The sequence below is a fragment of the Epinephelus fuscoguttatus genome, linkage group LG21, assembly GCF_011397635.1.
Source record: "Epinephelus fuscoguttatus linkage group LG21, E.fuscoguttatus.final_Chr_v1".
NCBI lineage: Eukaryota > Metazoa > Chordata > Actinopteri > Perciformes > Serranidae > Epinephelus > Epinephelus fuscoguttatus.
This window is the reverse complement of record NC_064772.1, coordinates 22,069,166-22,094,885: the sequence shown is the minus strand read 5'-3', so window position 1 is coordinate 22,094,885 and position 25,720 is coordinate 22,069,166. Positions and strand designations below refer to the sequence as shown.

The window sequence follows — 25,720 nt, the reverse complement described above, 5'->3', positions numbered from 1 at the left end:
CGCAAAGGGAAACAACACGAGACAACACAAACTTGGTGGAACATTTGAGTTACCAAACCGTGACGTCCGTACCGAGGTACTTACCGAACCATGATTTTTTTTGGTACCGTTACATCCCTATTATTTATTGCTCTAAAGGTTTGTATCCAACAGGACTTTTCCTTAGGAAGAGTATCGAAAAGTATTGAAATTCATATTGGTATTGGTACCGAAACAAAGATTTTGGTATCGTGACAACACTACAAGGTAACATGCTCACAATGACCATGCTTACAGGCTGATGTTTTGTAGTTATGTTCAACATGTTCACATCTTAAGTTAGTTCATTATCATGCTGACATTTGCCTATTGGCACTAAATACAAACAGCTGAGACTGATGTAGGGCTGTCACTAAAAGGAATTTCAAGGGTGTCTCAAGAGCATTATATGATTGCATTATTGCCGCCATTTTTTATTGTTTTAACAACTTTTTTTTAGCCACTTAAAGGGAAATTTCGGTTTATTTCAACCCATCTCCTATTGTCCTAAATTTGTTTCAAGTCACTAGTGACATAGAAATAATAGTTAGCATGTTAGCCGTTAGCCTAGATACAGCCGTAGCGTCAGACCTGTTAAAACGTAATTGAACGGGCATACTTTCAAGTGCAAAGTTAGTCCACTAAACAAGCTTTTTCTCCACAAAGACCGCCTCATATCGTTAGGATAAATGTCAGAGAACATATAGAAAATGACATGTAAATGTGTTGTCTTACCTTACCGGTGTGCTGCCATGTTTGTTGTTTACCATTTAGCTAAGGCTGCAACCGCTCCCATTCCTTGCAACAGAGGTATTCCTCTTCTGTGGGCATTGGGGTACAGCATTCACAGGTAACATTACACCACTGATCTCCAGAGCTAAAACCATCCAGCAGCCATTCCTCCTCTGTCGTCCTCTAACGTTACCTGTTGTGCCTCTCTCTCTCTCCTTCTCCATTCTTCAATTTCACGAAGCTCTTCGTCAGTGTATTCTGGCTCAAATAAATAAGGGCGGCCATCACCTCTTGATGTGGAAAGCCTATATACTAACATTCTACATTTAGGTGGTCTTCAGAGTTGTTGTTTTACCTTACGGTGTGTTAACCATTTACCTCTGCTTCCCAAAGCGAGGCCGAAATATCGTGAGAACAAGCAGCGATCTCATACCGTGCCTGAAATCTCGCGAGAACAAGCAGCAGCAGCTGCAAGGCAGAACCGGACCGTAGCCTGGAAGGTTCATTCATTTATTTTATAAAAGATTTATGGAATAGTGGCTGACTTTTTGCCAGACTTCGACTTTGTGGAGAAGGAATTTGATTTTGCAGAGTTTTATGGCTGCCCTTATTTATTTTTATTGCGTTTCACTGCCCTTCTGTGTTCTGCATTTAACAATGAACACATATTCAATTTGTTTTAAAACTCTGACATCTTTGTGTTCTGAGGAGCAACAACGTACCTAATAACAGCATAACAATAAAGCTTATTTACAAAGTACTAAAATCAGGATCAAGGAAATAATTTGCAAAACAGTGTTAAAAAATGGTGGCAATACTGCAGTAATATCACACTGTGAAATTCCTTCATAGCGGCAGCCCTACATCAGCCTCAGGTGTTTGTATTTAGTGCTAATAAGCAAATGTTGGCATGATGATAAACTGAAGCAAAATATGAACTTTAAACATAACTACAAAACATCAGCCCGTAAGCATGGTCATTGTGAGCACATACTTTGGGGCTGCTGTTAGCATTTAGCACAAAGCACTGCTGTGTATCAGTACAGCTTCACAGTATCACAAGTGTAGACTTTTATGTACCAGCTAAACTAATGAGGTATCCAAAATACATATCTATGAATATAATTTCAGAATGAGGAGTTAAACCAAAATGGATAACATACTTGACCAACCAAACTGTACGTCTAGTTCTGATCTGTAACTGTAAAAGCTATAAAAGTATTTCATTTTGCCTTTCCTGTTTACACATTGGAGTGAGTCACATAGCCTACAACCTACATCCACCTTTGCTGCCCTGTATCACTACCAACCTTCCCTCTTTCCATCCCTCTCTCAAGCTTCCTCTATCTTTCCACCTTCCTCTAATCCTTTATTCTTCCTTTTGCCATCATTCCAGATGTTGACTGGTGTCACAGGTGCTTCATAAATCCTCTTTTTCCTCCTGTCAGACATCACTCCATCTCCCTTCTTCCATCTCCTCTAGCTACCCCTCCCTTCTCTCAGTAATCAAGCCTCACTTAAACTGTCCCATATCCTTGTATCAGGACTTGCTGACGCGGCGTGTTTTCTTTGGGAAATGACTCATAAATTAGGGGAGCTCCCAGGCTGGCTGTGAAAGAGCCAGACAGGCACACACACAAGGGTCCCTGATTGGTGTGGCTGGGAGAAAGGCCAGACAGGCCAAGGCTGCAGGACCCATTTAGGACCATCACTGACTTAAAAAGAGGAAAAGAAAACATATTGATCACATGACGCCGGCTGGGTCATTCTTAATAGCTTGGCAACAGGGATGCCTGAGCTACCACTGGGTCAATCATCTCCTAGGCGCTGCTTAGTTTTGCTTTGTTGAAAGAGGGTGTTTAAAAATGTCTAACTTTTGGATAAATACTTAATATAACAAGATAAATGTATGTACAAAGTTGTTCTTAGCTTATTTCACATTAAGTCCCAATCCCCCTAGGCTTTTAAAACTCAGCAATGTGAGATATCCTATGGCTGCACAGCATTATAAAGCCAGAGGAAAATTCAATTTTGACGATAAAACAGGCAATGAAATTAAATCTGCTCAGGTAACGTTTGCTCTGTATTTGTCTCTATTTACTCACTACGTGATTAAATCGAAGAAAAGGTGATAATAAAAAAGAAAAGGTGATAATAAAAAAGCCAACAAGTGCAACTCTTTTGGCCTGGCAGCGATCCAGTGTGAATACAAACAGCTCTAAACACAGACAAAGGGAGCATTATATCTTATTATACGACCATTTCTCTGACTGACATATTATTGCCATGAGCATCTTTGTGCTCTGGGGCCCGATGTGGCTTTAAAAGACAGGAAAGAAAGAAAAGAGGGTTATTCTGCCTGTACAAGTGAGAGTGACCCCTCCCTTAACTGCAGTTATATCTCCCTTCAGATACACTGACAATTACAATTTAAAGTACAGTCCAACTCCTTTTAATCGTCAAACACAGGAAAACATGCCCATTGGGAAGAATCCGTGTGCAGGAGATGAATGCCAGAAACCTTTATATAAAGTTGTAAAAACAAAGTCTGCCTATGAGTTATACTAGCACTCAGGTTCTGGACTTATTTCAATGTTTAAAAAAAGAGGTTGTCCATTGAGGAAAACCAGGACGATATCCTGGTGCTTATCTAAGTGTTCACCCTAAATATGGTTTATTGAGTGATGATGGCATTAAATTCTGAGGAGACATGTTGTATCAAAGACATCTTGGGGAATTTTCTGTTTGTAGATTCTGTAAACCAAGGGCCGCATTTTAAAAAGGAAGCCTGCAATGCTTTGTTAAAAGCTGTGCTGTCCCTTTTACATAATTACAGCATAAATCAATTCATATTCATGCACATTAAGGTAACTGACCAAAGTTTGAGCATTGAACTTTGCAGTAATATCAGCCAAGGACTTGTGGTTTCATTGGGTCTCATTCATGAAACGTGAGCATTTGTGTGTAAACTGTTCGCAGACGGAAATTTACGTACATGTCCGCATTCATCAATATTTTAGTAGCTCCGATCTTTTCGTAGCTACTAACAAAATCTACTCCTGCTCCTGACCACTCGTAGTGCTTGTGTCAATGTAGTAAAGCACATAAATATTGCTTGTCACTATTGGAAATTACAATTTTAATTCGTATTGCACTCTGTTATGTACACAATACACAAATGCCTTTGAAACACGTAATCTAAACATGACAAAATATTAAAAATATAACACATTTAGTTAAATTAGTTGGCAATTAGCAGGTTTAAGATCCAGATTAGGTTCATGATTGTGAATTATCTATGTAAATTGACTCAATAGATTACACGTTCTTTCTACATGTTGAATGATGATAATAAATATATCCGTAAGGACAGCCGGATCACAGCCTCTTCAGCCTTGGGCCGTTCCCACTTCATTCAAAACCCCATGAATGAATCTTCTGTTTGTTTAGTGACCTCTGTATTTTTTGTGTGTGCTTATAGGCCATAAGGTGAACGCAGTTATCGTTTCATCTCGTTCCGACATCTGGGGATTACACGATCTTTACTTCATAAAAAAGATCAATACATGTTCAGCTAATCATCGGGAGTTCGTAGCTCATAACCCCGCAAGAGTCCTGTGATCGGGGTCGTAATTCGGCACTTGTTCCATCTGAGCGTAATGATCTGTTCCGCCTGAGCGTTATTCGCTGGGTTGGTGGTTAAGTGGCGGAACATGACTCGTGCTACGGACGGACGGACGGACAGACAGCCACTTATCTTAAACAGGTAATACATCTGGCTACATCTTTCCCACATCAAATATCTGTGATTACCTACACCCGCGTAAAAGCGCACACAATTCCGTGTCCTCTCACCGCGGATGCTGTGATTTGATGGCCTGGTATTCACTGTAGCCTACTCTTAGATGTCGGAGCGGAAATCAGTTTCTGTGAGACTTTTTCTGATTCACCTTATGACCTATTATGCGTTTCTTTGCCACCAGTTTCATATCAAACCATTTACGCTTCACCTCTGACATGGTTCTTTGTACCACGGAGACAACATTAACAGCATCTGTTACCTCCCTCCAGGCCTTCGCTTTGTCTGTCCCTGTCACACCACTACTAACTGAAGAAAATAAAATGTTTTTTCTTAAGTCCACTTCACCCAAAATTATTTCGATCTCTGCGTCGGAAAAATTCTTTTTTCTTTCTCTCTCTCTTTCTTTCTTTGCGCCATGACTGACAGGTCGACTCGATGCACCTACACCTCCTTATATGGTGGTCATTGGCTATTTATGGGCGGGGATTTATGCTAATTGCTGATTACGGGGAGCGCGCTGTCACTTTACGATGGATTGGCATTCATGATCATACACATGTGTTTACGATCAAATCTGAGTTTCCCGCGGCGTTCCTGAATCCGGAGTAGGTTTTTAGTAGAGTAGGCTTTTATGTGCAAATCTACACACAGATTTACTCACTTTTCATGAATAAGACCCATTGTGTCCTACTTTCACCAAAATCTGGTGAAATCCTGGACAGCAGCATTCAACCAGGTAACTTTTTCTAAATGCTGATCTGACAGAGCAGACAACTCTGGTGAGAGAAGGGGAGGAGGCCTGTGTTTTATGGTGCATAATGACTAGTGTGACAGTGGGAATATCAGGTGCTGTCCTGTTCCTGCTCGCCTGCTGTTTTGCACTGTTCAGAGGTGGCTGCAAAGCAATGCTGCCTGTATTCAAGAGGAGCGACCTTGTGGCCATCTCGTTAAGGTCACAATATGTAAACAAACTATGACGCATGCCCCAAGAGAGGCAAAAGAATGGGCCGATCAGAGTCTGGTCCATGTTCCAGACTCCATCAACCCTGCATTGACATCAATGAACTCACAGAGTCTGTGGTGGATTTAATTTGTTAAACAGCACAAGCAACAGTACCCAAAACTACTGCTGAATCATTCAACAACCAGAGACCATGGATCACCAGACCCATCGGGGATGCCATAAACACATGCACTGTAGCCAGACTGGAAACATGGAACAATTATAACGCAGCAGCCTACAATGTAAGAGACACAAAAAAAGAAAGACAATATCACAGTGTTCAGCTGACAGGACTGCAACCCTGTATGACTCCATGTCTGTATCTACTCTGTATCTACAATAGACTAACTCTGGCTCATTTACAGTCATGTTGATCGATGTGCACTGTCCTGAGAATAAATGAGTAAAAAGTAATACATATATTTTCAGATTTTAAGAGAGAACAAACAGAAATCTGTGTCATATCATTACTAAGGGGCTAAAGACATCACTGAGCAAAGCTTCGACTCACATTATCCTGTGCGTCATCATTTAAAACTAATTTCTGTCACCCAAAAATACAATATCCCTACAAAGCAAACATGTTATCTTTTTTACAAGTTAATCAGAAGCCATGATTGTCCAATTTCTGAGAGCCAACTGCTCAAGAAGCATACCTGTCTCAACAGCACACCTTCAGACAGACAAGAGAGTACATGGAAGCGCAGGACGTCTAAGCTGAGAACTAACAGGCTAATAAAGGTTATTCAATTACGTCTTTAAACGGAGACACATAAAAAAGGAAATGACAGCCTGCAAAGAGGGACTCCAATAACTCCAGGCATCTCCTGATCTTATCAGCAGCACTCAGTAGCTCTACCTTGCCACTATCTTCAGTCACACAGACGTTGAAACACACATTCACTTACACCTGCGTTTGCTCTTCCTCTCTTAAACACATGTACAGCTTTGAGGATTTTAAAAATTATCCAGATTCTCTTAATGTGACTAAATTATGGCACATTTCTTTACAGTCTTTTTCACTTAACAGCAGAACAAACAGCAGTTATGTGAACTTGTGGCTGCTTGGTGGGTTATTAAGAACACTAAGGTATTTCCACAGTCACACTTGCAGCACTTTACCGGCTTAGACTAATTAAAAAGTTTCATGGGGTTAAAAACATACCGACTGCATTGGAGCTCTGTCGCTGTGATGAAAGTGTAAGACACAGAAGGAACATTTACAGCGATCTCAAACCAATCATTTATGGACAACACCTAACAAAAATAACCCCTCAATGCTCAATGAACGTCCTGTAATTTTCCATTCACATTTTCACGACAAGAGACAGGGGGATTTTGGTTGTGAGGGGAATTTGGGTTTATGGGCACTCCCTAAGGATCCATAGGAGCATAACAGTTTATTTTAGCACATTCTCCAGGGAGTAACTTCTAACCTACTGCTCAGACAGACATAAATCCAATTTGAGTACTGAGCTATCAAAAAACAAACAACACATTTAGCACAAGGTAAAGAGGCGCCACACATCAGTGGGTCAATCAGCTCAACAGGATGCCATTCATCTGTATGCCCAAACTTTACAGAGAATAAAAGCGCACTCACTCAATCATTCTTGGCTGTTCAACAAGGTATTCAAAACTTCAAGTCAAGCATGTTACATTATTAAAAGTCTTTTTTTTCCAAGAATGCTGTTTAGCGCAGACAGCAATAAAGAAAGATGCAGAAAAGTCTGACCCTTAAAACACAGAGCTATATTCAGTCTAACTCAAATGAGTATTTCAGAATGACCATGTGACGTCTAGCTTTGGGGACCAATTTCCTCAAAGCAGACAACAGCAGAAGCTCTGTTGGTACTGTGGCAGGTATGTGAGTCTGAATGGCTTTGTGCCTCGTTCCCAACAGGACAAAACACGGGGAAGAGGACAGCAAAGCCCTGAGGAGAGTCCTGGGATGACCATTTTCTCACACAGTCAGTGAGCTGCTGAGCAGCTGTCCCTCACCTTCCTAAACTGTCCCAGCCAGGTCAGGTCTGCTCTCAGCTGCCAAAAACAAAACCCTGAGACAACTGACTGGCAAATTAGCATTTTATAGTCTTGGGTTGTAAGGAAGGTAAAACAGAGAGAACAAGGCTGGAAGTGGAGAAGAGGGTGGGTGAGAGGAAGTGAGGACTCTGACCTGAGACACAGCAATGACAGTGATTGTCATTCATACTGTTGTAAAAGTGTAGCTGAGTATAATGAATGTAAATGGATACTAAAGGAGTCATTCTTCAAAAAGGAAATTGTCGCTGATCATCCAAAGGTCAGGTAAATATTAGTAAAAGAAACTGAACAAAATATGTGAAGTTGGCAAAAAACTACAGCTGGAAGGACTGAAGCTGATTTGCAGACTGCCAAGGAAACAATTCCTAACACATTAGAAATGCCAAGCTGGACCCAGCACCTGCCGAGTGAGGTCATCAGTATTAAAAGACACATTTAAGCAGAAGTGAAGAGTCCATCAAAAGACTGAAAAATACTCCATGGCAGTAAAGAGGTAAGCGAAATATTTAGCGAAGTAATGGACGAATTCTGGACCAGAAAGTTAAAAAGGGCACAATTTGAGATGCAACAGACCTGAAAGGTATTTTCACACAGGTGAGGCCAGGAAACATTTAATAACAGACATTCTGAATCTAAGAGACACCAACCTGGTGCCATACCAGAGCTGTAAAGACAGGATTGCATTGCAACCTCAAGTCCCAGCCAAATCTAAGCAAACCACCTCACAGTTGTATATACAGCGCACTCCTGCTGAGATGGACTGACCGCCAAAATATCCTGAGAGCTGTGGGAAAGAAAACTGAGTTGAGCTCGGGAGGAAAGCCTCTCTGTGTCTGGATCCCTGACATATCTGACGAAGATGAGCAGAGCATGCTGATATACAGGGGATGTTGCAAAACACTGGCCGACAATATGGCACAGTGTACGCCACCAGATGTACTCTTCCATCATAACCGAGGAAGAGACACGGCTATAAAAACCCTGAGGAAGTGACCTAAGGCTCGAAGAGCTTCGGAGTTTCCCAACATGTATTTGTTTTCTAAGATTTGTCCTACTTAATGTGGTTGAGTGAGCCATGAATAACTAAGGAAAACATTGCAACTATTAGATTAAGGTTTCAAGATTCAATTTCAGTTGTTTTAAACAATATAATTAGTTAGCATAGTTGAGGCATGTAACTTGATTCTTCTTTGTTCAAGGCACACAAAAATATGTTAACGCTGTGGGACCTACACAACAAATTAATTCCCTTTGTTTATGAGCATCTGCATGCAGGATGGAAGACAAAAACAATCACTGAGGATTATTCTCAGAGTCTGTTTATACCGGGTATTAATACGCACTTGGGTGATCCAAACACAAGAAGACAGCCAAGACACATCGTCATTCACACCTGTGTCTATCATACGTCTCTAGCAGAATACTTGTGTTCTGGTTTCATTACTGTCAATATCGCTTAAATGCTAGGAGGTCAAACGGGCCTGCACACGGTTAATAAGTCCACACTCTAGCAGGCTTGCCAGTCACTTTAGCGAGATATCACTGTGAGCAAAATTTAACATGTCTCCTTCCATGGGGCAAAACAATAGACAGAAATGAAACACTCTGTCCAACTCGTAACTCGTAAAGTGGGCAAATTAGAGCCCACCGTCACCAAAAACAACCACCCCATCCTGCATCGATCTGCAGAGAAAAGTTGCAGCAGCGTGAATTGGCCGGTCTGAGCTTGACTCAAACTGGCTGATGGAGTCACCTGCAACTCTGCTGGTCAAATTGCCACTGGCTCATCACCTGTTTCTACAGCCAATCGGTTTGTAGAGAAGCCTACTGTCCAAGTCAAAATGACTGCAGGTGGCATGTGTGCTTGCTGCAGCGATGCTCCATCTCCGCAGAGCCCTTGGTTTCCGTCCTCACGGTGTGCCAGTGTCGGACGGTGGGTCGCTGCTGCTGCTCACTGTATTTGCTTATGCCCTGCCAACACACACACATTCTCGTTGACTGATTAATTGCCGGTGGTTATTATTGGGGCGTATTTGTTATGAATACAGTTCATCTGATGCTCAATTTGTTTTGTTTTTTATTGTTTCATCACTACTACAAATGCAACTGTAGCCAGTATCTCAAAATCTCTAGCCTCATACATATTTTAAAGCTATAGTGCGTAACTTCTACATGTCCGTAAATGTCCGTTTCACCCAAGCCACTACTAGAGGAGATGACACAATGCCTATTAAGCCGATCGGCTCCTCTAACATCTCGCGGTATTTTTCAATATATATCATTTTTAGTTAGCGTGTCGACTGGCGACATTCCCGCGCTGGCGCACAAGAAATGCCGCGTTTTACCTCACAACAAGAAGGGAGGGGGAGGAAGAGCGGAGAGTCTCATAGCAAGAGGTAGAGCGCAGGCAGAAAGAGAAAACAACATGGCGGAGAACCCAAAGAAGCGGCCAAGACACGGTTCAGAAGTGGATCCTACCACAAAGAAAAAGCCTGGACGTTCGGCTGAAGGTCTATTAGCAAAGAAGGAAAGTGACCGACGGAGAAGGCAAAAAAGGATTTGTATTGGCATCGCTTTTCCTCGGTGGAGAGACCTGAAGGAAGAAATTGGGCTGAGGGCAGACAAGGATGTTGCCTTGCTGCTGTTGGATAAATAAGTGACTTGGTTTCTAATTATATTATGAGTAGTATGTGTTGCTGTTACATGTACTGGACCTAGTACTTTATTATTTTCTTGGAAATGGTGCTATGAACATAATGTAATGTTAGCAGCCTGGTGTTTGCCACGTTGTGTAGCACTGTGTACACGGTGTGTGGTGAGTGTTACTCTGTACACGGTGTGTGGCAAGTGTTACTCTGTGTACATGGAAGTGCCAGCTTATTTGTTGTAATAACGCATTATCCGCTGGGGGAGCGACAGAAGTTACGCACTATAGCTTTAAGAAGCTACAAATTATATTCAGCAACAAAATAAGCCTGAAAAGTTGGGAATCAGAACGAAAGTACAGAGAGTTGTTGCATACAGATGATACATCGTCTCATCTAGTTGCATTGGTGTGAACCGGCAGCATGGCGCATTGCAAGTAGTTGCCTGTTTCAACCCATCTTATTGTGAATCTTTGGTCTGGACTTTTTGACTTTAGCATTATCCCAACAAAAGATAGATGGTCAAATGCGTCTTAGATGTCTCAGACAGCTGTTTGATTGGATCACAATGTTTCTCTGTGGTCGTTTACACTTGTATTAAGCGCTGTTAATACCAGGTGTAAACAGGCATTGAGACAGGAAATAACAGAAATAACATCGCCCGAGTGTTAAGTCATCAGGGCAGATGTCACCCTTTAACATCTTAATGTTAAACAGTTTTAGGGGAGCACTAGCACCCTGATCAAATCAGATCAGTTATTGTATTATTACTTCTTGAAGTATGAATAGAAGACAACGGAGCTCTAAAAAACAGCAATGAAATTATCAATAAAAGACTAAAAAACAATGTTTTCTGTTGCTTGGAAGATAATTAAGATAAAATGAAAATCATAACATAATCACACTGCCTCCAGCTTTCATTTATAGCTGCGTGATATATAACGAGACAAGAGTTTCACAGGAAACAAAAACAAGCACGGCAACAATGTACTAATGTGTCTCTCCATCAGTGGCAGGAGGTTTATTTTGACAACAAAATGCACATTAGTCCTATTGAAACAATGCAGATAAAATCGACAGTGATTAAGCGCACAGCTTTGTCAGCGCTAGTAAGAAAGTGTTTCTTCAGGTGTTTCAAACTTGTCATTTATTAAGAAAAGCGTGCCTGCCGTCTCGTGGTAATAAAACCATAAATCTATTACATTCAAAATATTTTGATAGGTTACAACTGGCTCTTAAAAGGCCAACATGAAGTCATTCATTATATTTGAAGGCTTGTTCACAGCAAACAGAAAATGGTTGCTAAAAGATACTTTATCAATACCTGTATCTTACTTTTTATAGAACTTTACAAATATCATAAAAAAGGTACTATATATCTACTGACAGCAAAACCAACAGACAGCAGTTTAACTGGGACCTGACTTCCTTTTCCATTGCTACCACCTGTGCATACAGCTTAAAAATCTTGTACTCAATAACACACACACACACACACACACACACACACACAGAGCAAACTCTCAGCCGATCTGAGGAGGTGGTGTTTGTATAAATCTAGGAGGACAAGTCCCTGTTGATCCCACCACACCCATCGGTTTCCTCTCTGCAGGGCCTGGAAGGTAAATAACAGCAGGACAGATACCATTTTGACTGCAGCGCTCCCTGACCACAAATGCAAAAAAACACACACACACACACGTATCAAGGCCGCACGTTGCACAGCCTGTACCCACTCTGTCTTCCATCCTCTGACATACTCATCACCTTCCCCCGCACAATCTGACTTCCTCCATTTCACAAGTCCTGTAAACAAAACACACCAAACGCTAACATTGCATAACCCAATCAGCGACCCCAGCCAAATGTCCCCTCTGCACACACACACTTGTCACACTCGTCCACGATGAAGGAGAAAAATATGTAAGTGCTCCCCACGCTCTGATTCAAGCATCCGCAAATTTGCTTATCATTCAATATATCTGTCACTGAATTTTTTTCCCCTCCTCGCCCACATTCCCGTCTTCTCCTTCACTTTCTTGGCCAACAGGTCCTTCCATCTGTTAGCCAGCTGGTGGAAGAGGAGGATGGGGGGAGGTTGGAGCAGGAACGGAGGGAGAGGGGAGGGGGGCTGCTCCACCCGGCGGTTTGCTACTCTCAACAGTCTAACTTTCTCCCACTGACTGTAATGACTCTTCTGTGGGTCTCATTAGGGCCTGACCCAGGGCTGGGTTCACCTCCCTGGATGATGTCACATCCAGGCCACAGACAGCCCAGTGTTGAATTTGGGGTAACAAATCACTGACATAATGTTGATCCATATTGCAATATTACTTTTCTTTCACTGGATAAAAATGACCATGAACTACTGTATGTTAAATTAGTTGGACCTTGACTGATTTTACTGCAGAAATCACGAGGAAAACACATCACCAGATGGTTCGGTTTCGAAAATCTAACTGGCAGCAAGCTCTCCAAAGACGCTGAGAGCACACACACATTTTGGTTAATAATAATACAACCATCAGATCTGATTAAGCTCTCTACCGCCAAAGTAAGCAACAGCATCCAGCTGAATGGACGCCACTGAGCACAGCTTGTGTGTCAAAACGTGTCACTCAGTCTTTTATTCCTTCTCCTCGTCTTTACTCACTCTCCTCTCCTCTGACAGACAGGTTGAGGGCAGGTCTGGGGTCGACAACATGTAACCTGACCCTGCCCAGCGCTCGCTCTTGCTCTCTAATGATCCTGGCGTCACTCCCATTCCAAATGTTGGTTTAACCCGATGTTAATATGCCCATTCTGCACTTCTGAAACAAAGTTCTGTTCCACTAGGTCTAACGTACATCTCACCTCTGCTGTCAACTGGGGTTTTTCAGTAGCAATGTCTTAGATGAGAATGAATGGGTGAATCTGAATGAATCTGTATTTCTTGTTGCAGTGGTTGAGACATATGTAGGCAACATTGCTAATATCCTGGAAACCTGAGACGATGCAAAATTTCAGAGCTACTGATTTTCTGAATCCTCTAGTTTCTCTATTAAATGATAGGTGCCAATATTTCTGTGACGGCATCTGTTGCTCTCTTGCACATCCCGAACTAACACCACCTTCAAATGCTCTTTGAAAAGACTATAGGTACAGGCTAGGACATTTATTGCAGACCCCTTACAAGTCCTGTACTCAGAATACAAACTGCTCCCATTAGCTAGACACTACAGGGTTCCTATTATTCCAGAGTGAGATACCCAAATATGTATAAAAACTCTTTCATCCCTCTGTCAATAAATCTCCTCAACTGTGTGCATATGGCGGGTGTGAATTGAGGGGCGGAACTGCACACATTTTAATGCACTTAATGTTTGCACTTGTCTGTGCTATGCGCTTTATGTCTGTTTGTGCAGTATGTATTTTTATGTGGGAGCCTTTATGTCCACGACAAATTTCCCTTGATCTTGATTTTAAACTGAAAGCAGATGCTTTCACTTGAACTGACAACGGCTGTTAATACCCTGCATTACATTTCATTCAATGTCCATCTAAAGAAATCAGCTATTAGTTTCATCTCTGATGGTCGTAAGTCATTCAACCAAAGTCCGCCAAAGTCAAATCAACTACCACTGTGAACAGAAGGTGCATTAATATACACCTATAAAATATATATTACATTGCTAAATGAACAAACACATGCATGAATATTATTAAAAAACAAGAGATGGGGAAAATTCCCAAAAGACGAAGACACCATAAACTGAAAACTCATCTCGGTAATATGAATGCTAAGTACACTGTAGACAAGAATAGGAGCGCTGTGGGTTGCTCGTTCTATCAAACTTGCATGTTTCCAGAGGCAGTTCCAGACCTGTATTGTTATAGAAACTTTCTTGACCTTTCAGCCCTGGTCATGCCACACCTGTCAGCAACTCACTACTGCACCACAGAGCCCCTCCCCCCACTCATCCACCCCCATTATACTCTACTCTTGAACCAGATCATGAGATACGCAAACTCCTTCACCTGGTGCAGTAACTCACTCCCAATGAGCAAGCACTGGGAGTTACTGTATTTAAACACCAGAATCATCCTTGTAAATACCAAAAGAGCTAGTGATTTAAACTAAAGTTGGTGCTTTTGGTTAGCTGAGGATTAACTTTTGTATCAGAAGAAGATATCCCATGAGTACCTGATGCTGTGTCAACTGGCTTAGTGTAACGTACACAACACCACTACCTCTGTGCTAATGTATCTTTGAAATCTGATCTTAAAAAGTGACTCGCAACAAATCCACATTTTCTCTGCTGAACTTGCCACCTTATCATGAAAAAGGGAACTTTCTGTCTGGATCATTTAGCTCCTGGCAGGGTCTCCAACAGCAAATTAGTCCCAGGCATGAGACCAGACAAAAAGCAAATGACGAACACCTAACATATGACAAAGTGACACATCAAGCATGCTTTGGTAGATATGAAACTTTTACCTATTCCGAGCAGAATTTCCTACCGAGACAAGGAAAGAAATTTAAGATAATGGATGGGTTGATAGTATTTCTAGGTGATGTGAGGCCAACACAACCAACGCCTGTATTTTCCCATACCTTTTTTCTTTTAAAAGCAATATAGATATGTCATCATGTGGTGGAAAAGATCAGTATACTCGTCACTGAAAAACTGTTTCAGCACTCTTTCTCCTATAATGGGGACTGCTTGTTGTTCCAACAATCCAAAATTCCGAAGAACTAGGCTATAAATGTCCCATTGGACCAAAAGCCCATATCTCCAATATCCAGTTATCCCCCCCCTGCAGTAAAAAAAATGCTAGAATGATACATTTCTATAAACACCTGATACATTACATTTGTCAACAATGCTTTGGTAAATGTGTCGTGTTAACCGGCACGACTAGAAAAAGCAATCTGGTGCAAACTATGATATCGTCGTCGTTTAAAAAGAAAGAGCGTTTCCCTGACCATCACGCTAAAGAAATAACCAATGCCATTGGAGCTGAGTAAAATTGTTTAAGCTGCACTTTAGATATAAGCATGTTTTGTTTACTGCACTTTAACAAAGTGGGAAAGCTAAGTAAGTTCCTAGTAAAACTGAATCTGAGCAGGCTTTAAAGCTGACCAGCTGCACTATACTTTTTATTTTAATTGAGTAAAACTATTAAAGCAGAAATGTATATTTATATTTTTTCATTCAAAAAATGTGTTAAAAAAACAGCAGGATTTTATTTTTGACTTTTATGCTGTATTTCTATTTTCATTCAAACAATGTGAAAAAGGAGGATTATATATATATATTTGTTTCATTCAAAAATTGTGTAAAAAGAGTTAACTGCCGTGGTGGTATGTTTTAATAAGGTTACCAATAAGTAAAAGATATTTAATAGTTGTCTATTTTTTTCATTACTGTACCGAAAAAAAACGAACCGTGACTTGTGTACCGAGGTACGTACCGAACCGTGATTTTTGTGTACCGTTACACCCCTAATGTTTTGGCTTTAAACACCCATGTTGGGTGGCACAAAAGATGGTGGAAATCAGGGACAATTCTGGGAAAAACACCCTGGTTCAGTGGTTAAAACGCTGCTGGTAACGCCGCTAAGGGTTGGTGAAAACAACTGGAAATAGTGGCTCAAATGCCTTTTGGGAAACAGAGAACAGAGAAACAGGATTTTGGATAAATTAGGTTGTTTTTGGGATAATGGGCTGTCAGACGCATTTCAGTCCAATGGGACATTTTTCAGACTAACAGGGCTTTGGAATTTTGGACCATCAGAACATTGGCGTGGCACTCTATTACAGCGTACTGTTGTTAACCTCAGATAAACTGTAGTTGACCTCTGCATTACGCCATGGACTGTTTCTTGGATGCAATTCTTAGAGATGCACATTGTTTCCCTTTGAAAATGTGCTGCTGTGAATCCCCTCATGGTTCTCAAGAGAAAAGCAGAAGTGCTCGGCATGGAGAGAAACAAACCCAGATGATTTCTTTGGTCCAGGCTTTGAAGTTTTATGGTACTGCAGCTATAAGGAGCCTCAGAGGGCAAGGCCTGGACTTGCTTGAGTTGTATCAGACAACTGTGGTACAGACCACCATTTCATATCAATCTACCAGATGCTCTAGACACACAGGGGCATGGTCAGTAGGTTCACTTGTATCTAAAAACATGTTTTCATTCCCGAAGTCATAGGCACATAAGAACTGGTGACAGCATGGGCCATTCACATTATATTGACCTCATCTCAACAAACCCCCCATCTCCACACACTACTTTTGCTGCCTGTCTCCCACATCCTATTCAGATAATGCTGGGTGAAAGCCTTAAGTCTTCCCTCATTCAATAAGATGCCTGTCCATTCTAGCCGAGGTTTCCATGTCTCTCCAAACATGGTGGGGCTAGGTCAGAAGAAAAGTCCACCAGAGAGAAATCCCATCTGTGTCCTCATCCATTCTGCGGGTCTGGACATGAGCAAACAGCTTGCTTTCACCACCCTGGCAACCCTTTTCACTTCACACTGGCAAACCATTTGAACCTACACACACACATACTGCATCAGGGCTCCTGACAGCAGACCCAACACTCTCTCATGAATTGAGAGAGATAAACGTTTTAGTATTCGTACACAGAACGAGACTTCCTGGCTCTTTGTGACGCTGGTAGCAAAGCCGTCTGGGAAGCCTGGAGATACTGACAGGAGGAAACCCCATTTTCTGAACAGTGGAGAGATCTATGGACCGTGGCACTTTGAAAACATTGTGTTTAAATGGCAAGGCTTCAACTACGGAGCAATGAGGATATTTTTGATGTTTGCATATGGTAATCATTGTCGAGACATACAGACTTGGCTTATTTAGAAAAAAGACAAAAAATTCTTTAATGTGGTGTTTTAAAATAACGTATTTAAGATCTCCAGATAAACATTAATGCAAGTAAGTGTGGTCGAAAACCAATTTCTTTTTATCTCCAATATTCCTCTTGTAACTTTAAATGTTTTGTTAAGAAGCAAAAGGAGCTTTGAAAGTGCTGCCAATCTATTGTTTAGTCTAAGCTCGACTTCATCATCATAATACCTAAATATATCTTCATATGTTGGATTTTGACCAGGTCAAACTTTAATGGAACAGGTGCATAATTTGTCAGTGGCCATTACACCTCCCAACTGTTTTTAAATGCAAAGGCTGCCTCCTTTTCAGTTCAAAGCATCGTCCCTCTTCCAATTACATGTCACACAGGCACAGAGCAATGCGATGGGAAAGTTCAGTCCTCAATTGGGGAGTTTGCTTGGACAGATTGGACAAATATTTCCTTTGTGTGGTCGTCTCCTTGCCTCTGTTCGGCCCTGACAGCCACAGAAGAGGGAGTGAACAATCCAAACTGCACTACATTATGGGCTGGGTGGCTGTTCTATCCAAGACACATGGCTGTCTCACCAGCTGCCTGTCTGTTTACACTTCACTAGCCATAGGTATCAATTAGGTTTATGGGGAAAAGGAGGCTAATAGTATGGCACATGCAGGATTCAAATGTCTAACTATACTACATTTTTTAAATGTAAAGAAAGGTTTCCGCCTCCCAAGAGAATAGCATGTTTAGATAAACTGAGGAAAGGCAAAGCGATGACAAAAGTTCAAACAATCAATTTTAACACCATGCTGCAGTGAAAAACACTAGGGATGATAATATGTTCTGATGTTATTTAAAGGACAAATAAATTCAAAGCATCAATTTTAGTTTTAACGATTATTGTCTTTGATGTCAACTAGGGGTTAGTCCGTTAAATTCCCATCCCTAGAACAAACCACTCTATCCGCCTTTCATTCCAAGCAAAACTCCAGACACAGTAAGACAACTTCAGATGTCTTTTGCACCATATGGGGCTATCTACAGAGTCGAAGGCTCTGTAATAGCACACCAACTGCAAGGACAAACAGCAGCCCAGACCACATGTTCCTGTAAATCAAACCCCGACTGCTCTTCCGTGTCAGCGTCTGACATCCAGCACTGAAGGGCAGGTGATGCTGTGATGATCACTTCATAGTCTCGCTTCACAACCTGCTCAGCAAAGCAGAGCGGCAGTAAATCTGACAAGGAAGGGAAAAAAAATTCTAGATACTTAAACCTTTATTCATAAATGGAAAACATGGCTAAGTAAAACTCTTCTAGCACCAATGTTTTTTTACACCTTGGAGTTTCAATTCCAGTTGACCAACTAAGGAAATACAAGAATAATCAGAGTAACTGATTGTCTCAAGAGCAACTGACTGCTAACATACTTTTACTTGGCTGAATAGGTGAACAACCATCAAAGAAACTTGGTTAAAATTAACCAAATTATGCTGAGATGAAAGTCATAAGTGGTAAAAGATCTCAAAGTAAATACTTACAGGAAGTCTTAAATGAGATAAAGTACCTCAGTTTGACTAGGTTTGATACTTCGTAGGAATAATGCTGTGTTCACATGGAATCAGGCAGATGGTAAATGCAAAACAGTTTTTGAACAGTCCGACAGAATGGCAAGATGATAAAAGAAAACACGCATGACAATATGTTGCGACGGTGATGCTGTATTGAAAGAATTGAACAAAATACACTGAATAAAATATTTCGTATTTATCATTTAATGTAATTTTTCTGGAACTGTTGAGTCGCAGAGGACAGCAAAAACTTAAAATATTTCAACTTGCCGTCTGCCGTTACCATTTCCAGTATACTCTGCCAGGCTCACCTGATTTTACATTCTTGCTCTTGTTCACTAAAATGGCATCCAGTTTGCTGTCTACTGTCTCCCAGATTCCATGTGAAACCAGCATTAGAGCTGATTACTTTGATTATTGATTAATCTGGCAATTATTTCCTTAATCAATTAATCATGTAATCATTTTAAATGTCAACACTCAGAAAACCAAAGCCATTTAGTTTGCAAACATGAAAGACAAAGAAATTCAGGAAATAATTAGAGTAGCCTGAACCACTGAATTCTTGGCATGTCAGCTTGATAAAACGTGGCAGATCATTATCTGCTGATCAACTGGTGCTCTTATTACAGTGACTTATTAGCAACAAGTATTATGCTTTCCATTATTAAAAAACATTAGACTGTTTAAATGACTCTAGTAAGTGATGGGAAGGTGTTTAGCAGTCACAAAAAAAGCTTTAGTGGCTCTGCTTAACAATAAGCATAATAATCACAAGCCCCTTGAGGCAAACTTTTGATTTATGATAATGATCTATATGAAAATAGCTTACTAGTATTAAGAGGAAATGGGAAACTTTTATACTAAGCTGTCAAAAACTGCCTCGAGCCTCACTTCTGCCCATGGTATTTTCTGAAATCACTTTGTAGCCTTTACATTGTAGTCCCCTGAAAGGATGGTGCACCCTATAATTTCACACTCACAAACAGAGACTGTAAAGATAACCTGTATATATATTCACTCCTGTCACCTGCCAAAGTTGTGTGTTTAAGTGGAAATTGAACTACTTCTGTAACCACTGGATTTTCAGTCTTTCAGCAGAAACTAGAAATGTGATTTATAACAACGGGAGATTAATGGCCAGAGCCAGGCCAGGGCTCAACATGAAGGGTCTTACCAACTAGGCATGTCATCAGAAACACTCCAGGGAGGATACTTACTTAGGCTCCTTCAGCAACATCATCTGTGCCCTCTTGTGGAGGGCTGGCACAGTTCAACCTCCTCACACGTCTTCACTCCTTGATCTCCCTGTTTGATCTGAGGAAAAAAAGACCACAGCTGCTGGCGAGATACATTTTTCAACAACCTCTTCTTTTCTCTAGTTGCTCTTCTTTATTTTTTTCCCTCAAAACTATTGGCAAGTTCCAAGCACCACTCAGCCTTAATGGAAGCCTATCACAGAAACCAGTATCAGCCCAAAACCCCTCATTGTTTGGCCTAGACTTAAAAGAATCTTCAGGGTACTTAGTCCAACCATGAGCTAAACAGTCACTGACATCATAGAGGAACACTAAAATTGTTCAGTTATCAATGATTTCTCTTCATTCATTCACCAGCCCCTCTTTTAGATGAGCCAATAAATATCAAAAAGCAATTTAAAGGGGGATTTTACAGGCAGATTTGGCCCCGCTGATATGATGCAAGACACAAAGGATGATTCAGAGAGCTGATCGTGTAATGGGAACCATTATGAGGAGACAGAACAGAACAGTCAGTACACAGAAGTCATCAGCTAGTAGTCTTGAAATAATTTGCTTGTCATGAAAACAGGTTATGGCTTGTGTTCAGGTCCAGGACTGAATCACTTGATAAATGCCTGTTTAATGTTGTTAATGTAAACTTATCCATTCAGGTCACAACTGAATGGATCATTATAGAGCGGTGGTTAAGAGAGAGATTTTCAAGGCTGTAAATGATAAAGTGGCCAGACCTTTCAGTAAGTTTTACATTACAGGACTTCAAATGAGATGGCCTTTTGGACTAGTGGACATGCTCTCTATGAAAGTTCAGAACCCACGTTAAATACATTCTATATAATGGTGATAATGTTTCTACCCAATCAGCACAAAGTTGCTTTGGATACCACAAACTGGTGTTTCCCTCTTACCCAATAAATCCATTTTATTTTCATGTTCGCTCTTGTGCTGACACCAGTGAGAATACTAGGGTACTATAAAGTCCGACTGCATGCATACCCTACAGTATGTATTGTACAGACTCACACTTACAGGTTACAGAATTTCATAAGATTTAACCACTTTTTTACCCACTTCCCTAGATCTTTGTGGTCCCTACTTAATAGCAGACAAAACACTGTGTGGCTGCAAAAATGTTCCAAGGCCGGTGGTTGAGGTAGCTTACCTGCTGTGTAACCTTCTGACACAACATTTTCATTTGAGGCAACTCTATTCCCGTGGTTCAAACGGCCTGATGAGGTTTCAGAGGTACTCAGTTTGGATAAACATTACATTTACAACCTTTTGATTGAAATGGCCCTAAATAAAAAGGAGGTTTAAGCTGTCCTTAGGGTGGTTATAGTGGAAAAAAAAACTATCTAGGACAGCTGGTATAGACATTCAATCATTCTTTGTTCAAAATCATAAAGCTGAAACCCAGAAAATGGAAAGCATTCTGTGCAGCCAGAGCAAAAACACTTATGACTCAGACACAGAATATCATCCTAGCTCTGCCATAAAAAAAGTGCAGGGAATTCATCTTCTTTGTCATGTTGATACTCTCAACATCTTCTCAAATCACGACAAACTCCGTCACAACAACAAATGTGACTTGTTAATGTTCCGGCCCGTCCATCATGCTTCCGTTCTACCGAGCTGAAACTAATGTATCGTGACCCCTGTATAATTCCATTTCGCATTGCATTGCTGGGAAACTGAGATCAGACTCTTGGCAGCAGGAGTCTTTGATGAGGGGAAACAGCGTCATCTTGGTGATTGGAGAGGAAGAGAACCAAACACTTCCAATGTTACTCACACTGCGACAATTAATCTGTCCTTTGCCATTCCCCCTGCTATGACCTTTAAGCCAGTGGCCCTTAACCATCGTCAACTGACTGAGGCTAATGCTGATGACAAGTATGTGCAAAAAGAAAGGCAACAAAAGGCCACTCATATACTACTTGCCAACTAAGAGACATGATACTAGAGGAGAGAGGAGAGGAACAGAGAGAAAAGAAGCAGCAGGTGTGAGGCAGCTTAAAGCAATCAAACTTCTTCTGGCATTAGCACAGACATTTTCTACTCTCCCGTGGTCACAGATCCATTTGAGTTTATTGAAAAGAGCCGATCTCGCAGCTCCTCCCCTCCCGACTGGCCAGTAACAGCATCATCACTCAGTCCTACTCCACCCTTTTACTGCACGCTGTCCCGTGGAGCCCTGATGAAGTAACACCAACACTACCAAAAGAGCCTTTGTTGCCAGATCAAATGATTCAATATAATTTCTGCCGCTTTCCCAGTTATTGTATTAGGAGGATAAAGCAATGGGTTATCTGGCACCTGTAATTTTAACTGCTTAAAGAAATATTTCACTGCTGAAAAGATGGTCTTTTCATAAAACAGGGCTGTCTGCGCAGTGCATAGATGCAAATACTTCTGAAATTGGTACTACATGACCAGAGACAACAGAGATAAAGGGCTGTGACATTTGCTTTTGCTCAAGAGGTACAAAACCTTTAACTACCAGAATGCACTGCACCGCATCAGACCAAAAAGCTGGTGGGTGATACATCATCACCACCAGCGTTGCACCAGAAACAATGGACCAGCTAAAATATGTTTCTGAAAACATTTAAGGCAAGAAATAGGAAATGCTGTAACAGAATGCAACAGCCCTAGAGCCACTGAAATCCAATCTGATCGGAGCTGTGAGTTAAGCAGAGATCTGGCCACTGGTTAGGTGGAGGGAAGTTTTTAAAAGTCGGCAAATTATCCCTTAAATTGCTTTATGATTCATTACAGTAAGAATAGAATACGCTCACTTTCAAATTAGTGTTTCTGCACAGGCAATGGGGGGTACAGTTGTACTTGTGATAGCATGGTTTTGCTGAGGGTAGACATAATAAAGCCACAAAAGCGGCAGATGTGGCAAAATGATTAGCAAATGTTTATCTAAGAGAACCAATTCTTATTACACCCAAGGTCATAATATATACCATTTTATGTATTCTGGCAAGTTAGACCTGGCAATTTATTATCATTTCATCCTTGAAATCTCTCTGTCTGACATCCCACAAATATTTATTGCCCGTCTTCAACAAAGGGAGACAGTGACATGACAACACTTTTACTGGAATATGAATCCAATTAGCATCTGGTGAGAGAACTGATGTTGGCTGAATGTTCTCTGATCATGTTTGGTCACGGAGAATCAAACAGAGGAGCAAACACATGGACTATGAGGCATCTGGATTGACACAATAACTATCACAAAGGAAATCAGTTATGAAAATGTTTTTTTATGTTTGGTATGAGGGCAAAAACTTATATATATTTGCTACATTGAGTAAATGAGCGTGAATCTATAAAGGTGAGGTGAAGGATTAAGTTTCCACAGATAAATCTTACCCAGTCATCCACCAGCAGCCTCTGGCAGAAGGCTTTGATAAATTGGTGAAAGCATAAAAAAGCTTGCTGGCAGCCAATTAGAATAAAGCTGCATGAGATTGTGTAATAAATCACCGCTTGAATAAAAAGCCATGTGCAGACTCAATAAATCCACTGCAACTTTATATGTAAATGAAAACATAAAAGAGCAGAGATCCAGAGGGATCGTTGGTGCTTTTGGAGCACAGGATAGTGAAACCATCAGCTCTGACAGTGAAACAAAATCCAAGTATAACTGCAGCAGTGGAGGTGTTCCACATTACCCTGAGGGAGGTTGAGTTGGATGGATAGAGACAAAGCAGTTTGACAATAGGTATACATACGATCAGGTTAACAGTGCCTGACACAATATTTTGTTTCAATCCACTCCAGACAGAAATAAAACACATCCACACAAGCAAACGCAAACATTTCCAAGACATGGGTGCACCACTAGACCAAGATTAGATCCTTTGCAATTGAAACAATAATAAGACTAATATGAGCACAAAGAGTCCTGGAACCAGAGACAAGCACCGAGTTTGGATGAGTCATCTGACCCAGGTCTAAGCCTCACCCACCACAAGGCCTGCCAATGTGTAACACACATACAGCCCAGTCTTTGAAAAGATCCCCAAGCGTCTGGAACACTGACCACATCATGGTCAGGGAGAAGAACCATAAATTAGTCTGTGAGAAAGAAAAGGGAGATATAGACAAGACAGCTCAGACTACCGTTCTCACACAACGAGGTCTCACAATTGAGCCTTACAAGTGCAGAGTATTCTCAAGACTCCTGAGCCTTCTGTGACTTTATAGAGATTTGACAGAAAAGCCTCACAATCAGCCAGAGATCACAACGGGATTTCTGTTTATCCATCCACAATGTAATCCTTCTGGATTTGCCGAACAACTCTTTGGAACAACATTAAATACATGTTGTTCCAGTGGATCATACAAGTGTCTGCTAATCCCAATAGTGATCTTTTCCTTTCAGACACACACCAAGGGGGATGAGCCATTTCTATGTCATTTATCATAAAAATTGAGATTGACACCTTGATCTTTATGGAAAAAGCATTAAATAAATGGATGTCTGTACTACTAGGCTATATTGTGTGTAGTTGTAAAAGAGAGGGCCAATAATCTGCCACAGCAAACAGCTGAAAATGTTAGGAAAACTCTTCAGCGAGAAACAACATAACACTTGTTTAATACAGGCAGTATGTCCTTCAACGCCTCACAAGCCCTGCCAAACCTAACAGCCTCAACTATCCACACAACAATGATGGATATCTTCTGGTTTACAATGTTTACAGTGTTGGTAAGGATGGTCAAAGACTATTTTCATTCTGCTGCCTGGGGTTTAAACAGTTCAAACTTGAATGCAGAATGGATTTAAGATCTGTTCTTATACTTAAAATATTATCTTACATGCTACACAAATAAAACACAAAAAGCAACAGTAATCCATATTTACACTGGATTTTCTTTTTATAATACATGTTGGAGGATTGGCTTCATGATATGTTATCACAGCAAACAGTGAAACTATCAGCAGCTACTAAATCTATGCTAGCTAATGAACTAACGTTACTATGGTATAACATTAAGTCCCTGTGTTGTTTTTTAACAACAATAAAGGTCAAGCTCAAGCTCTTCAAACAATATACTGTGAGAGAAGGTTAAATGTTTCTCTTTTGAAAGCACAAATTAACATTTAAACAGCAAACCAACCTACCAACAACAGAACACAGCTCAAGCTAGCTTACCTTCATTAACGTTATAGCTAGCTTACCTTCAACGTCTTTGAAGGTGGAACTTGAACGTAGCCGTGCGTCTCCTGCAGTCATCGTTTCCGCTTTAAAATTTAAGTTTCACAGCTAATTCCGTGTTCTTCCTCGAGTAAAACTACAAACCAAACTGAGACAACTATTGCCGCTGTTTCAGAGCATTTCCAGATAATTCTCAAGAGTGAAAAGTATCACACAGACCGTATAAAGATGTACTAACGGCTTGGGACTAACTAAGATGGCGGCCGGAAGTAATCACCTGTTTGACCTGTGAGCCTGTCATCACTTGTGTGTATTTTGTAATTATGAAGTTGAAAGTATTTGTCATTTATTTTACGAATGCCTTTATACAAAATAATTTTTGGATAGAGGTTGAGTGGTTTAATTATTTATTTTTAAAAAATATTTTACATGGAAAATTATACATTCACAAATGCAAATGGACTAAAACATGTCACACATACAACAATTGAAAATATAATTTAGACACTTTATTAAAACATGACATGAATTGAAGAACAGTAAAGCAATGAAAACATTAAAATTGTAAAGCCTTAAATATTTCTCTTAAATGTAATTTCATTGATACCCTCGTTGTATAGTTTT

The 25,720-nt window shown here is 40.7% G+C and overlaps 1 protein-coding gene across 2 annotated transcripts in view; it reads right to left on the bottom strand.

The window, feature by feature from the left end:
• sulf1 (sulfatase 1) overlaps nt 1-25,348 on the bottom strand; it is a 97,126-nt gene extending 71,778 nt beyond the window's left edge. The window contains exons 1-2 of one of the 2 annotated variants that reach the window (XM_049565245.1): nt 25,120-25,348; nt 19,881-19,977 (exon numbers count right to left, since the gene is read on the bottom strand). The gene's annotated coding sequence lies outside the window, so the exon portion shown is untranslated. The remainder of the gene's footprint in view (nt 1-19,880; nt 19,978-25,119) is intronic. The other variant, XM_049565246.1, reaches the window with a different exon arrangement.
• Nucleotides 25,349-25,720: the final 372 nt, after the last annotated feature.